Consider the following 15,466-nt stretch of genomic DNA (forward strand, 5'->3'; position numbering starts at 1 on the left):
ATCGCCCCCCCTACTTCCCCCCCCCCCCCATCCAGCGAACCGACTGCAACCTTTCGTCGGTTAAGAGCCCACGCTGCATCGCTCTTGCATTCTTGTTCATTTTATGTTCAGTTCCTGCTCCAATCCAAGTCACTACCTGCCTTTTTTTTTTAATTTTCATCCGTCGAGTTATTAGCTTCTCCTTCCCCGGCGAACGAAACTTTCCTCCTCGCTCCTATTTCATTACCAAGCCTTGTGTACCTGTGTATAGCTGACTGAATGAGTTGCTCGATTGCGACGTGTTTCTTCGATTGGGTTTTGTTGTGGAGTGACGTTTCGGGGCGTTCTCCCGGTCGTTGGGTTTAATTGGGAGTACGACGCGTATTTTTCTCTTGGTTTGTCAGGGTCGCCTTTGACGCGACACCGTGGCGGTGCGGAAAGGCATTCACCTTGACAAGGCCGATCGCTTTGCCACCGCAAGCTATTTTTTCTTCATTTGTTTGATGAACCAAACGGCCACGTTTTCTGAGTTAACCATTAAAGTTGATTTGACCATCGATATGGCCTCAAGTTAACGAGTTCAAGTATCTTGTAAGCGTGTTCGGCAATTCAGCGCATAGCATATTCTACGCAATTTCGATTCAACAGCCCACGAGCCAAAGTGTTTCGCAACAATTCCAGGTTTTGGCCTTAGTTCAAAACATTGCCTCATAGTCGATGAGAGTCCTCATTAGGGGTGGGGAGAGCGAGGTAGGGACACAGAATAACGTTTGTTTGTTCTCGCCGAATGAAAGCTTCAAAAGCAAAGAAAACGTACAGGTAAGCGTGAATGCAGTGTGAAAAGAAGATACATCATATTCGAAGAAAACTATAGTATTGCTTGTCTTCGTACCCTCTCGTCACATGGCGGTACGAATTTTTTGCTCGTGCAAGAAACTGGGACGTTGCCATGGTCACTCCGTTATTCACTTATTCACGTTGGGGATGCACGAGCAGCAATGTTAAGTGTTTTGATACTTTATGCCATGGAAACTATAGCCGTATACCGGCGCGTTAAGCCGCCAGGTTTGATACTCTAGTCGGACGTCGCGATAATATTGATATCAGTAGGTGCGCCATGTGAAACTTGACTTTAACGTCAAATCAAAACATCTTATCAGCACTTCCTGAGCTGCGATATATTCTTGTGTTTTCAATAAAAATTTCAGTTGAAAGTCAGCGCTGTACCGTGTCCTTCTATCGCTTCTGTCCGGGTGTTTCGCGCTGTTAACCACGATGAATGCTCACCAACTAGCCCAGTTTTCCATCTTGCTGAGCTGCGAATTTGCTAGGTTATTTGTACGGCAGAGTAAACTCAGCTTCTAAAATCACTCCTTGTTCAGCATATTTATAGATTCTTATCCCAATGTATAGAGGAACAGGAGGACTTCTTTCGTTCACATTCGGATTTCCCGTTCCCGCTACACACATTTCGCGTCAGCCTCGTCATTTTGATACCCATACGTTTTACCCGCCACAGGGCGAGAAGTAAGGACCCATTTACGTCCGCGTAGTCATATTATAGTTCACATCCTGATCATAGCCCCGCCGCGGTGGTCTAGTGGCTAAGGTACTCGGCTGCTGACCCGCAGTGCGCGGGTTCGAATCCCGGCTGCGGCGGCTGCATTTCCGATGGAGGCGGAAATGTTGTAGGCCCGTGTGCTCAGATATGGGTGCACGTTAAAGAACCCAAGGTGGTCTAAATTTCCGGAGCCCTCCACTACGGCGTCTCTCATAATCATAGAGTGGTTTTGGGACGTTAAACCCCACATATCAATCAAATCAATCATCCTGATTATATCACCTTAAATAACTGACACGGTCATTCTAGACATCGTCGTTCATGGCGCTCTTTGGAGCACGGCCCTAACGCTATACTGAAACCCCACATACGGTCACATTCGGTGTTCAATCGTCGGTATGCGGCCGCGACCTTGAACTTGCTCAGGTGTGCGTGTTCAACAGCGGAACGTGTGATGTACGCTACCTGTCGGAAGACAAGAACGTTAAGGGACGAGCTCGCGCCAAGCATGTGACGCATGTCAATGCCCCGCCGTAAAGTAGACACCAAGTCATGGAAATGTATACACCTTCGAATGCCGCAGCGGACGTCTCGCAAATGTATACACTTTCGCGGCCCGCCATCCGTGTCATAACGCCATACTCCCGGCAGCCCTGCAGAGCATGCCGCAGATTCCTGAATACAACCTGCTCTCTCAACCCGAGCGAATGTTGCCGGCGGGGCCATTGGGATTGCTGTTCCTCGAACCGGGCATTGTATATTAAACGCGTTAAAGCGTGACTTGCTTCTTTTTTTTTATTTTAGTACTTCAGCATCTGGAGCGTCACGAGCGAATAATATTATAATATGCGGGGTTATACGTCCCAAAAGCGCGATATGATTGAGACACGCCATAGTGGAGGGCTCCGTAGATTTCGATCATTTGTGAACATTCGGCAGAAGTCAGCCTGGTGGGGTTGGAAACTGATGGAATAGAAAAAAAAAAAAAACACCAACCAAATTTTGGTCGGAATTTCGCTCTTTTCCTCGCGAACGACAGGTTCTATGCAATTCGCCATGCGATGGCTAAGGGTACGTACAAAGTGGGACAACCCCCCATGGCAGGTGTTTGGGTAAAAGACGTTTTGTTGTATTCGCGTGGCTTCACTGGAATTCGGAGAGGTGAAAACGACAATGAGCGAGAAAAGCAGTCTGGGAACGAGAGTTTTTGGGTTGGAAAACAAACCTTACAGGAAGGTCGAGTTGCAGATTATTGCAAACTGTCCATTGTCACATAGCAAGAATAAATGAAAAAAAAAGTTTCAGTTCGTGTGACGTCTATGCCGTACTTATCTGACGCGTTTTTTTTTTTTTTTTGTCATATACCGTATTGACTCGCTTAATTCGTAATAGAGTTCACGTGGCGTCGCAGACCGGTTCTCTGCGTTGGATACCCAAACATGGCGGCCACCGTGACCTTTTTCTAATTAGAGAGCGGTCAGTCAGAGGGAAAAGTGGTGCTACCGTCCCAGCGTTCTTTCGTGCACCCCCCACCCCCCACCCCCACCCACTTAACTCCGCTTCGTTCTGCTGCCCAGCCGTGCGAAGGGGTTGCGATAGGAAAAAAAATAAATAAAAAGCAGTGGAACTAATCTGACGCGACAGTTTCGTAAAGGCCTGACCACACGTCTGCGCCTGGAATTTCGCACAACGTCGCGCCGTCTTCCTGTGGAAAGCATTGGCGCGCAGCTTCGCAACGCGCCCTCTCTCTCTATAAGGGAGAGAGAATAGGGGGAGAGAGCGGTCAGAAAGCCCTGCGCGATACAACGCGTGCATATGGTCAGGAGGCCTTTACTCCCAGGCATTGCGCCGTGTTCCCCACCAGGCTGCAGAAATTAGGTCCTTGCTACTCTTCTAACCACTACTGCCCCCACCACATTTACTCCGAGCGTTCGACTCCACAGTTTGCGCAGCGCGTCTCAACAAGCTGGTACCCAGAGATGTCAACCACGGTGACGTCAATGCACACCGTGTGTAGTAGCATCACTGGGATTTGATGTCGCCTTTTTATTAATAACTAATGGCTAGGAGCTTTTTTTGCTAAGAAGGTAATTAGAAATCACATCACATCACTGGCATAGCCAGGGGGAGGCGGGATCTGCTCCTCGATTTCCTTTTTGTAATTTCATGTGCAGGGTACCTTGTCAACGAAGGTGCCCTGCGTGCATCCACAGTAGGTTTCTGGGCTGTTGTCAACATGTGTCACCCCTCAAAAATGCGCGGCCGAGCCTCAGTGGTCAGCTTCTGTGTTTCCGTACAAAGGCCTAGACAGGATAGGCGGGGGGAGGGGATCCTTCTTTCTGTGCACATACCATACAGTGTTCGTACATACCAAGGCATGCACGAGCTCGCGTGAGCTATGTTCGAAAGAAATTTCTGGCTGCGCACCTGAAGCTCAAGTATGGGCGTTGTTACCAGGGGGCTGCAAAAAGGGGCACAAACCTACACGAGGCTCTGGATTTCAGGGACAAACATGGAAAGCTGAACACGACCGTGATAGAAGCGAGTAAGGGACGGTTAGTTGAGTACTGGTGGCAGAGAAGTAGAGATAAATGACAGAAATGGTGGTAAAGTGAGGTCATTCTGTCTGCTGAAGCAGAGATAGAACAAACTTAAATTTTTCTTTGTTTTATTAAGATCGACTTATTACGAGAAGTAGGTAAGGCATTAGGAGGCCATCATAAAAAGATATTTTTCGTTTTTTTTTTTCTTGCGAGCCTGGTGGCATACATGTCACCGCCCCGCTAAAAGGGGGACGCTCACAGCATTCATGCATCCATCGTCTTACACTTGTCCCCTTCAAGCCTCACCAGACGTTGCCCTCGCCCAGGTTGCACCACTGCTGTCCCCCTCCCTCGGCCGCTGTGCATCACTGGTTTGCAACCCCCCCAAGAGAAAATCCTGCCGACTACCATGAGCTTGGGGTGTCGAATTTATCTCGAAGCCACCGCAACATATTTTAATTCCCGCAATATAATTCTCCGTGACTAATAAACTAAACCGAGGAGACTATTTGCTGATTTGCGAGTCGAAATTTGCACACTTGCGAGCGCTCGCTGAGTACGTCCACACCGTTTGTAAAAAAAAAAAAAAAAAAAAAAGCTGACTATTTCATGAATTGTAGTAAGACGGTTAGTTGGGCCAGTTGGTTAGGATCCATCGTGACCTTATTTACAGCGCAACACCAGAAAAAAAAATACAGGACAGGGAAGGAGCAAAAGAGAAAGACGGCGCCGACTCACAACTGTTGTTTATTGGAAAAAACTGGGTGAAAAGTGTATATATAGGTACTGGCAGCCTACATCACAACATGCGCAGAATACGAGGTGCATCGAGGCATTCATTATTTCATGAATGTCGGTGTGAAAATTGTAGTTATAAATTCGAAGAATTCCTTTCCATAGCTTGGTCGTCGTTTCCTCCTGTGTTCTGTCTGCACCGGCTGGCAACCCCTACCCCGCCCCTCGCTTCGTATTCGGCAGTAGCATAGTCCTTCAATACTTATTTGTATTCAAGGACTATGGCAGTAGTAAACAAGCCTCGCGAATGGATGCAAAATTTCAAATGAAGCGATGGCGGGCTTTTTCACAACTGTCAGGCGTTGATACCTGACATTTTTTTTTTTTTCGTTTGCTTTAGGTAAAGGAGATGCGTAAGCAATTCTTAATGAGAACCAACAGAAAATCATGCCAGGGAAAGTGTATTGGTTGTTACTATGTACAAGCAACTGCAATGTAAACGTGAACAAAGAAAAAGTGTACACGGAAACATAGCTTGCCACCGACAGGATCCGAAGCTGTGACCTTCGAATTCCTATACTTTTCCCAGGCATCATCGTCCATTAATTTATCCTCGTTAATACTGTGTCTAACGGAGAAAACGAGCCCTTCAGTTTACACTTTCCTGCAAACACTTCTAGCGATGCAAGGTCCCCGAGCCGCCGTTTTTGTCAGAAATGTGCGTGACCATCACCCTGCTTTTTTTTTTTTTCAAACGTGTGCCTCAAGCATGCGGGCCCGCAGTCCCTCCGCGTGCGACCCGCTCGCGATATACTAGTTAGAATAATCTACTAGTTAATTAACTAGTTATTTACTAGCTAATCAATGACTTTGTGACACTTTGTGACATTGCTATAGGTGACGCTCGCACGCTTTTCTCGCCTATCGTTGTTAGGAATACTCGGTTCGGACAAGATACACGGACAACAGTCGTCTTAGGCATCCTTCTTTAGTTTGTTTTTTTTTTTTCGTGAGACGTCCTTTGAGGTCACCTTATACTGTAGTTTGAGACCCTGCTTTAAAACAATGACAGCCGTGTGAACGTATTCGCCATACACGGCGCCCTTCCTAAATGATGAAGCGGGAGGGTCGGGCACTTTACCTTCCCCCCCCCCCCATCCACTTCTCTGTTTCGACGTCTATGATTGGATCATATACTGTAACTTCCTGCGAAGAAGTATGTGCAACTGAAAAAGTACGCCGAAATCGCTTTTGTTCTTGTGTTTCTAATGTGGACAATGAAGATGTATGAAACCGGTTAGTGGCTCACATAACAACCAAAGTTCATTACGTGTCGGTTATATGTGTGTGTTACCTCCGGCCTGTGTTACAGTGTACACTCTAATACGCGTTGATGCAGCGTTCGCGTGACGCCGAGACGTTTTGGGTCGTCTTGTTCGACGACCCTGCCTGTTCCGCGTTAACAGCTTAATGTAAGGGAAAAAAAATAACACCACGGTTGCGTCACAGCGTGTAAAGGCCGAAAATTAAAATAAAATATATCTACTGTCTCGTCACGGAGTTAATCATCGTCGCCATCTTTCATCTTCCACGTCTGCCGCGTAGCGACAAGAGTTGACTTGCACGCTCATACGACGCCTTGGTGCACGGCGGGGTTTTTTAGCGACGGCGACCGAGCCAGGGAGTGGAGAGCCTCCCAGGTCGCACCCTCTTCTCTCCTTCGCCCCGGGGGGGTGTTCTTCGGCGGTCAACGCTCTCTTGTAGGTACCCCACCTACCACCGCATCCACCTCTCCTCCTATGTACACCCCCCTCTCTCCGTGCACTGCAGCCGATTCAAGCCTGAAGACTCCGTCCTCTCCGCTTCGCCAATACCACTGCGAATGTGTGTGTGCCCTCCTCTCTTACGCAATCTTTCTCTCTCTCGATTGATTTTGCCGTTGCTAGCAGCCACCTTCACACCGTGATTCCTCCGACAAGAACTGCAGCCGTTTTAGGCCTACGCTCTGTGATTCGCTTGGAGGGAGGGGGTATAGAAAGAGATGGGGGTGTTATAGCCTAAGCTTGCCCTCTTTCATTCTGACGCGGAGGAAGCAAATTGGGGAAGGGGGTGGTCTCTGTAAGAAGCGCCCGGAGGGCCTTCTTTGACCGTTCGTTTCTTGGTTTGTCTTTCTTTTGTTTCTGCAGTCTTCTTTTTCATCTTCTACTTTGCGTTTAGCGAAGAGCAATCAAATTCGCGAAGGTACGGGCGTGGTACAGTGGAGGGAGAGGTTTGTCTCGCAAATGTTATCCTCTTTTTTCTTTTCACGCGCTCGGCGGAAGAACTCTGCGCCGATCGGGCTAAGCGTCTGGCTGCTGGACCTTTCTATTTATTGTCTTTTAATTTATCTACTTAACGTTCGCTCATCTTCGGCCGCTTTGTTGCGTCTACGGATTTTTATAAGGAAAGCTGGGACATAGCTGATGAAAGGACGCGGGTTCTTAGGGGAGGGGGGGGGGTTTAGTTTTTGGCAATACTGCGCTGTATAAATGTATAAATGCTTCTCTGTGCCAAACGTCGTTCATCTGACTAATATCGCTTTATATCAACCCGCTTACTGAAATGTGTGTCGACTTAAAAATGGCCATATTGATGGCTCCGCAGTCGTGTCCCTTCTGCGGCGACTGAGTAATGGCTCGTGGGCCATGCAATACAGCCTTGTACAGGACACGTACGTCCATTAATAATAATAATAATAATAATAATAATAATAATAATAATAATAATAATAATAATAATAATAATAATAATAATAATAATAATAATAATAACGTGCCATAACTGCAACGCCGAAGTGGAGGGCTCCGTGAATTTCGACCACCTGGACACCTTTAACGTGCGCCTGAATCTAAGTACACGGGCCTTCAACATGTTCTCCTACATCGAAAATGTAGCCGCCACAGCCGGCATTCGATCCCGCGACCTTCGGGTTCGGATTGTCTACAACAAGTCATGCGTATAAGAGTTGAGATCAGTGTGTTCAAGGCGGCTTGCGTACGAAATGTTTTGCTTGCTTACGTAAGCATCCGAATACGTCGCTAGTAGGGAATGGTGAGGAAACATCACAGACTCGCGTTCGATGTGGTCCGCGACGTTAGCTTGTCTACAGGTTGGGGGATGTGTTCGAATAAAAAATAGTAATGTATGGTGTTTTTACGCTCCAAAATCACGACGTGGTAAGGAGAGACGCCTTATATAGTTTGAGGGCTCTGGAAATATTGATCTGTTGTTGTTTAACGTGCGCTGCAATCACGCAGTAAACGAGCCTCTGTGATTTCGCCTCCGCCTAAATGGCGATCGCCGCGGCGGAAATCCAACCCGCGACCTTCTGGTCTGCAGCAACCGAGTACCGTATATACAGCGTGGCTACGATCAACCGATCGATTGGTGTGTGGAAAATTTGGGGGAAATATTCGCGTTGGCAGTCAAGCACCGTGTTTCCTTGATAGCGAGGAAACATAACGAAGCAATTTCGAGTAGAGTTGACTTTTGTGACTGCTGTCACAAAAGTTAAAAAAAAAACATTATACGAACAGTGGGAAAGTGCTATAAAACACTGGATTTCGTGCCGACCGGTTGTGCCCCCGCGATCTTCGACGACAGGGCAGCTCTGGCCGACTGGCTCGCCCTATACGCCATCTCCTGGCGCCGACAAGAGCTCTAGCCGAGTGTTGCCCGTCCTCGGACTTCTGCGACCGTGTCCGTCTTTCCTACCTTCTCCTTACTTCCGTATGTAGTTGTCCCTGCGCCTCTCGCTCTTCCTGCTCCTCTCCCTATATCTGAACCTTTAATTCCTCCCTATCCTTTTTAATCCCTCCTTACCCCCGTCCCCTGCGCAGAACTGTGGAGGTGTCCTCCATTGAGAGAGAGGCAATAACGGAACTGCGCTTATGTCTTCCTTTTTCCCTTTTCAAAAGTAACTTAGGTTCCTGCTGACTCGACCAGCTCTCCAAAGCAGTTAAACAACGTCGGCGTTTCAAATGTTTGTTCGGCTAACGACTAACGCTGCAGCTAAATCAGCCAAAATACGCGGTGTCGTGTGTGGGAGAGGACACGGTCTAAATAAGTTTAAGCGACGCCGTATGGTGACGTCATGCGCTGGCATCGCGGGGTGTGTGGGCGACTGCTTTCGCTCACCGGATCGACTCGCAGTTCGTCCGTAACAGTCACGTGACCCGACGCGCGCGTGCACGGTATACGGTATGGGGAAAACGCGCATTTTTCACCAAAAAAACCACGTCCGACGCTTCCTTTGTCCCCAAAACGTTGTTTCTTTTTCCCCCGCGTTTCATTGTGTCGTAAACAACAGCAATAGCAGCAGGCACCGCCGACGCGTCAGCGTTTCGGTAAACAAGGATACGAAATTCACAACAACACAGATTCATGCTGGGGACCACATGCAATGTCCCCCAAATCCACCCCCAGTGTCCCCCGAATCCCGCGTTATTCCCGACAAAACGCGTCTCTTTGTCGGCTCGATTCGACGCGCGACCGGCGGACCAAGTGTCGTCTCTGGATGATGAGTGGTGTAGTTCCAAAAAGGGTGGCGCCGTTTGTTGGCAACCCTCGTGAAAACACGGGCGCCCGTGGCTGCATATATAGTCTGTACGATATATGACGAGACTCTCGGAACAGCTACAGGCATGGACGTGAGTTGGTGAGATGGCAGATGGGGAGTGTACCGTTGCTGGAGGGAGGGCGGAGCTTCACGGCTCGGAAATTTCTGAAATTCTCCCCGTGGGGAGCTCGTGGCCATCCCACGACCCCCCACCCCCAGCGGCATCGTGTATGCGTCATCTGCGTGTCGTGCATTGTTTTTTGCTGCGCCAACTGTACACCGCCATTGAAATGTGATGAAACTCTCGCCCTGTCACAACCTAAGATGATATAAGGGAAGATCGAGATAGGGACAGAGAAACAAAACATGCAGACACTGAACAGCAACCGATGGACTGCTGTGGACTGCACTGGCTGGACTAATTGTCTTCGCTGACCAGCCCGAATGTCGAGTGATTTGAATGATTGGGTTATAATAACCGGGCTGACTGGATCGTAGCTGTCTGCACTGTTTGGCCTCCCGGAGGTCCGGACCAACTGTCACGATTGGTCGGAGTGATTTGCATAAAGGTTTGGGGTGATTACAGCAATGGCGTAAGTGACAGCTGCCTGGACCGAATTGACCGGAGTGATTGCGGGGCTGTCCAGACTAACTGGGCTTACTGAATTGTAACTGTCTGCTCTGTTTGACGTCCCAGGGGTCCGCACTGCCTGCCAGGACTGATTGGGATCAATGGCTTAACTGTCTGTTTGGATTGATCAGAGCAATTGGCATCAGGGACTGCCTGGAGTAAACGGGCTGCAGTGATTGGTGCCACTGACTTGTGTGAATAACGAGGCTGACTAGATCGTAGCTCACTGGCTGATGTCCACGGTCTGCTCCAACTGTCGTGACTGATCGGTCTGATTTACACAATTTACTTACTGGGGTGGTTGGAGAAATGTGCACGAGTCTCTATCCGTACTAACTGCCTTGACTGGACTGATCAGAGTGACTGCAGCTACTGACTGTCAAGACCAACAGGGGTATTGATGGTTCGCACTGCAGTCTTTTAACCGTAGGATTTGCTTAACTAAATGGCTGTCTTCATGCGTTAGTCGGCGTAATTGACCACCCCCTTGCACTGACTATCTGGAGTGACGGGACTGTATCTACTAATTAATTGGACTGATTGCCCGGACAAAACCTTCCGACCTGGCTATAGCTTACCGGACTGAGGCTGTGCAATTACCCGACTGGATTGGAAGGACTATTGGGTTTATTCTCTAATTACAGATTAGAGGCTTTTTTTTCATACTTTTGAGACTTGATACGTTAAAGTCCTGAGTTCAGGACTTGAGTGGAGAAGTGGCGCAAGTTTAAAACGAGCAGAAAGGCATGACACCGACGCACACATGGACATCTTGTCCATCTACAGAGATAGTACGCACCGATACATCGTTACATCGACGAAAAAGACCGACAGCAAGACGAAGTTCGGAATCTGCATCTTGTCTTTGAGCGTACGTAACACTCTTTCTGTTCAGTTATGGACACCTCTGGATCGCGGGGCGTCAGCTGCAAGCTGGGCGCGCTCCCGCGGTTGCAAAAAAAAAAAGGGAGGGGGGGGGAATACTATGGTCTAACGCGCCTGCCAACCCGCAGTATTAAATAACGGTAAGAGGAATATTGGCGATAGAAAAAAACAATCGCTGAAAGAAGGGGAGCGAGCCACCGCGAAGATGTGGGACTCAGCGGGGATGCCCCTGTACAGGCAGAGCCGCGGTGGTCTCTTTAGGGGAGGGGGGGATGCGAACCCTGGTGCTCTTTTGACAGCCGGCCGCTGCTGGTTCCTCGTGAGAGCCAGTGCCGTCTACTCGACATGCTTAGACCCCCGTCTCCTTTTTTTTTCCTCTCTGCCGTGTGAAAAGAGAGGAACCGTTCTTCCCTGCTGCGTGGGTCCACCCAAGACCGTGCTGCTCTTCAGAGAAGTGATGTGCCGCTGTGTGGGGACCAAACTCCGCTTTCTCGAGTATATAGCTCGAATTCCTGTGTGTCTGACCTGTAAAGGGACTGCACTTCCGAGACGCACCCAGAGAGTTTATGGCGGTCTGGCGTGTGTGTAAGATCTTTTCGAGTTGGACTTTCTCGAGGTTGTTCCCCGGACATTCCAGCAGGTGCGTCTATACACGGTAAACACTGCGGGAATCGTGGATGGTTCGGGTCATGTCATCCCGGCCGTGTGTGTTTATTCGAAGCATCGTGTTTCACAAAAAGTGCCACCAATAGCTGCTTTTTGCTTCTTTTGTTATTTGTTTCACTTACAGCGTTATTTGTCGCTGCAAAAAAAATTACGGGGGGGGGGGGGTTGTTATATGTAACTTCTCGACCTGCTGGAATTTCATGCCGCCGGTGTCCCGGTGTCCTAAAACGGACCGCCCGCAGCGTTTTGTCGCCCAGAGACCATGCATGCGAGGTCCCGCGTTCGATTCCATTTAGAAGGCGTGGCAGCGCATCTTATTGTCGGTAAAATGCATAAACGCAGGTGTACTTTGATTAAAATGCGCGATTTCGAAGCTTATCATTTAAGCGAAAGCTACCATCGAAGATACCATTGAAACATTCATGGTATACCGCCAATTCAGGCTGGTATCATTGATGGTCACTGAAGGAATGTGTTAAATTTCTCGTTGATTCGCAGTAAAGACATGTAGGCTCTAAATAATGTTACAAGACGTACGTCTAATATAACCCAGAGGTTCCGCATTCTAAATTGACCCCCACACTGCAGTAATCCAATCTAGCGCATCATCAAGCGCGTCCATCTTTACGCCCTTAGCCTGTACATCCCGTGCCATCGCGCGACACTGAATGCCAATCAAGCGGCTTTGCTTTAAACGCGTCGACAGTATACATATGGACCGCCTCGGGGACAGTTTCAAGCCGATGGGTATGTAGCCAATCGTCGAAGGCTTCGATGGATCCTCCCGTCGGCCTTGTCAGCAACTGTCGCCGAAGTATCTTCTATATTACTGGCTGTCTCGTAAAGCTTGCCAGTTATTCACTTACACACCTGTCTCGTCTGGGAGGACAGGTTAAAGAGAAGGCCGGGAAACACGCCGCAGTGGATGCCACACTCCCTTGTGTTTCCTCTCGCCTCTTTTGTCCGTTATAACTTCTCTCTCTCTTTCACCGTATCTATCTGTGTATACGGCCATATTACTGAAGGACGTCATTGCTTTACTGCACAGTTGCCTCTCTCTCTCCTTCTCTCTCTGCCCCTCTTTATTGCCTATTTATTCTGCCTCAACGGCGACGATATTCCGGAAGTTAACGCAACAACAGCAACGTCTTACGGAGGTCACACCTCTTCTTTTATATTTCGCCCACCTTCCTACCTTACTCTGCTATATATATATATATATATATATATATATATATATATATATATATATATATATATATATATATATATATATATATATATATATATACGTTCTTCGTCTGTCGTCTCAGCGTGTGCCGTTCGCGGCTTACATCACTCATCTCCCGGCTTGTTATAAATTACTGCAGTCCGCAGCACCGGGCATGAACAGACACAAAAGAAGATAAAAACAAGTAGGGAAGCTCTTCCAGAGGCGGTTGGCTAAGGGGGTGTCATCATCGGGCCTCCACGCGTCGTATGTAGGACTTACAAGTATAGCCGCCAAGCCGGCTTCTGCTATAGCTACTTTTTATATCCAGCCATTGTTTTTCTTTTCTTTTCCTTGCGCGAACGATAGATTGGCCTCCTTGTTTTCTGTTTCGCGGCCGCGGTGGTTTCCTTGACAAGGGCACTTGTCTACTCCCTCCGCTCGAGCGGCGGTCCACCGGCCTCTGTGTGGACCGCGTATGTATAGTTACGTGTGTTGAGGAGGAATGCACCTTATAAGTCATCCGGTTGGGCCCTATATATACTCAATGCTCTCCGAGTCTCTGTTCGCCTATGTATTGCGCGAACGGCTAGCGCGCGCTCATCCATCAGCCACGTCGTCATCTTCGGGCCCTTCGCAACAAAATAACGGAAGCGTTGTCTCCGTCTTTGTCTTTCTTTTTCTTTATTTCTTCTTTTATGTGTCGTCTGCTACGCGTATTTGACAACAGACGGACAGACACCACACGCAGGTACACATGTCCCGACATTTCCTCGTCTTCCATGGTCCAGGTTAGGCCTACGACCTTGTACTGTTTGGGCAAGCCCACGTGATTGGAGTGGAGCGGTATCAAGGGGGTAAAGGGGGGGGGGTTAGTATTTCTTGCATCAGAAGGAAAGAAGGAACTTCTGCTCTACACGCCATTGCAGTGGTAATCGCTTAGAACGACTGAAAAGTTGAGCGTGTCCGTACAGCCGGATTCATGACAAAAGAAGGTCGGCGTCCAGACTCGGACATCTGTCTATTAGCTCAGTTCTGATTTCTTGTGTACACGTCAGGACGCGTATACCTTTTCTTTAGCGTGAGGGGTTGATAGCGTTCTTTTGTTACGCCTGGCATTGGAAGCTCGCGGCAATTTGCGGGGAAGTTCCTTTTGACGGAACACTCCTTATTACGAGGGGGAGGGAAGGAAGGGGTCTGGGGTGAGGTTATCGCGCTGTGTTGTTGTCCACCGGGAATTGGAATCGCACCTGTAAGATATACAGCTGTACCCTCTCCAACGGACGTATCGAGTGTCGTTGACGGCGTGCGTTTGACTACGTATGTATACGACAACCACGGTCCGCAACATAACAACCAATCTCCATCGTCGAAGCACGTGCCAGTGCATCTCTTTCTTTTCTTGATAGAGTCTGCGTGTTCGTTTTTCGGGGGAGTGTGTGCGAACGTTGATGATGATCGTTGCCGCAGCAGCAGGACCATTGAGCGCCGTGGCTTTTTCTTTCGCGTTCATCCTGTCTTCTCGCGGTTGTCGGCGTTCCGACTCAATGCATCGAAGACATTGGGCGGCAAGAGTTGGTATGGAAGGATTCTTCGACGACATTGTCGTGCGCGCGTCTCTCTCTCTCTTTGTGGAGCGAGTTCCGTAATTGCGGAAGTATATCATCGGTCATCCTCGTCGTCACTCCATCAAGAACACCACGCGAAGTTGTGCCATCGGGCTGACGCGGGGTTCATTGTCTTCCAAGGACGCGGCGAGGTCGAACTGAGAAATTTTCCTTCACCCATTGTGATCCCGGGTCGTTGTCGATTCCTAGTTGTTGCGGAATGCATCGACGCAACGGGGATGGATGTGGAATGTAGCGTGTCGAACGCAAGGTGATCGACGCGTGATTGGTTAGGTGAACGCGAAGAGCTAAAGCGTTTCGGAGTAACGAGAGGTCACACCTTCTTTAATGCATTCACCTGAGACCACTCTAAGCGAACGCCATCTCGGTCCTCGTTTTCTCGATTGGGCACTGATACCCTTCGAAAACTTTCTGTACGTGACGTGGTTTCGCAGTGCATTTCGGGATTGGTCTACCTTTTGATTGATTGATTGATTTTTGGGGTTTAATGTCCCAAAACCACGATATGATTATGAGAGACGCCGTAGTGGAGGGCTCCGGAAATTTCGACCACCTGGGGTTCTTTAACGTGCACCCAAATCTGAGCACACGGGCCTACAACATTTCCGCCTCCATCGGAAATGCAGCCGCCACAGCCGGGATTCGAACCCGCGCCCTGCGGGTCAGCAGCCGAGTACCTTAGCCACTAGACCACCGCGGCGGGGCTTGGTCTACCTTTTGACGAAGCGACATTAGACATCACGTTATAGGCGACGTGAGGGGGCGACATAGTCGCGTCGCATAATTTGGCGACTCGTGACTTCATAATAGTACCATAGAGTAATGATTCATCACGTAATGATTTTTTTTTGCGTAGCTATAGCGTTGGCGTGTTACGACAATTTTTGCGTCTCATGAAACACGTGAGGCTTTCGCCTTGAAAATTTGTAAGGGCAGCCTTATTCTTGGGCTTGTTCTGCGAGGTATTTTCTGCCACAGTGCATATAGGTGTACGATAATGACAATTTATGTGTGTACAAGGGCGCTGTCCT

At 48.8% G+C, this 15,466-nt stretch overlaps 1 protein-coding gene across 1 annotated transcript in view; it reads left to right on the forward strand.

The window, feature by feature from the left end:
• Positions 1-15,466, forward strand: part of wb (wing blister) — a 399,222-nt gene that overhangs the window by 90,950 nt on the left and 292,806 nt on the right. The gene's annotated exons all lie outside the window — the stretch shown is intronic.

This window comes from Rhipicephalus microplus, chromosome 9, assembly GCF_043290135.1.
Source record: "Rhipicephalus microplus isolate Deutch F79 chromosome 9, USDA_Rmic, whole genome shotgun sequence".
Classification (NCBI taxonomy): Eukaryota; Metazoa; Arthropoda; class Arachnida; order Ixodida; family Ixodidae; genus Rhipicephalus; species Rhipicephalus microplus.